Below are 1,230 nucleotides of genomic sequence, written 5' to 3'. Positions count from 1 at the left end.
CCATGTAGTGTCTCCTTGCTCTGTTCTGACTGCTACCTCTTGGTCCAAGTATAGGTTTCACATCAGCACAATCAAATGTTCTGGGATTCCCATTCTTCTCAGAGTCAGCCACAGCTTGTTGTGATCCACACAGTCAAAAGGCATAGTCACTGAAGCACAGATAGCCATTCTTCTGGTATTCTTGCTCTCTGCCAAGATCCATCTTACATTAGCTATCGTATCCGTAGTACCATGTCCTCTTCTAAGTCCAGCCTGCACATCTGGCAGTTCTCTGTTGACATATTGTTCCAAACATTTTGGGATCATTTCCAGCAGAATCTTGATTGCATGTGGTATCAATAATATTGTTCGATAATTTCCACACTCTGTTGGGTCACCTTTCTTTGGAATGGGAACAAATATCGATCTCTTCCAGTCATTTGGCCAGCTGGCTGTCCTCCAGATTTCCTGGCACAACTTAGCACATCCAGGGCAGCATCTCTTTGTTGAAATAAATCAGTTGGTATGCTGTCAACTCCTGGAGCCTTGTTTTTTGCCAATTCCTTCATAGCAATCTTTGTGAAATTAGTTCATAAATATAAGTTATCTGACTATGCAAATAATTTTTACAGATTTTATAATTCTTTATATATTCTTTTTTATTACCTTTAATGAACATTTACAGAGACTTTGGATTTCCATTCATTCATTGTTGCACTTTTCTCCCTGCCCAACTCCAATCTCTTTTATCATGTTGAATATTTTGAACAGGAAAACCAAACTTTTCATCTAAAGATTTGGAACATAAGACTCCCTTTATTGATACTGGTAGCCATTTAGTCCTTCATATTATCTCTCTCATCACATTCTAGTCAAGGTCATTAAATACTATTGGTTTTTCCTTCTTATATTGAAATCTCTTGTGTGTATTTGTCTTTTTGTTTTGAATTCTTATTGTGTGACCAATCACTGTTTCTGTTATTCTCATGCAGTCTTTTTTTTTCTCTCATGGGATCTTGAAAGCTACAGTCAATCTGCTGTTAGAGAATTTGCTTTTAAAAAACAAGAACCCGGCGAGCTCTGGTGGCCTAGTGGCAAGAAGCTGCACTGCAATCTCAGAGGTACACGGCTCAAATCCACCAGATGCTCTGCTGGAGAAGGAGGAATAATCTCCTGTATCAGTCAGATCTGATTTGACGGTACACACAAAAAATAATGAAATAAAATTTAAAAAATAGAAGAAAATTTAAA

General features: G+C 37.6%; 1 protein-coding gene across 1 annotated transcript in view; it reads right to left on the bottom strand.

Moving 5' to 3' along the window:
- AK9 (adenylate kinase 9) overlaps positions 1-1,230 on the bottom strand; it is a 233,855-nt gene that overhangs the window by 24,922 nt on the left and 207,703 nt on the right. The window lies entirely within an intron of this gene.

This window comes from Elephantulus edwardii, unplaced genomic scaffold (genome assembly GCF_000299155.1).
Source record: "Elephantulus edwardii isolate Elephantulus edwardi_28Jun2011 unplaced genomic scaffold, EleEdw1.0 scaffold00013, whole genome shotgun sequence".
Taxonomy (NCBI): domain Eukaryota; kingdom Metazoa; phylum Chordata; class Mammalia; order Macroscelidea; family Macroscelididae; genus Elephantulus; species Elephantulus edwardii.
Note: the sequence above shows the minus strand (reverse complement) of the source record. Positions and strands in the feature narration are given on the sequence as shown.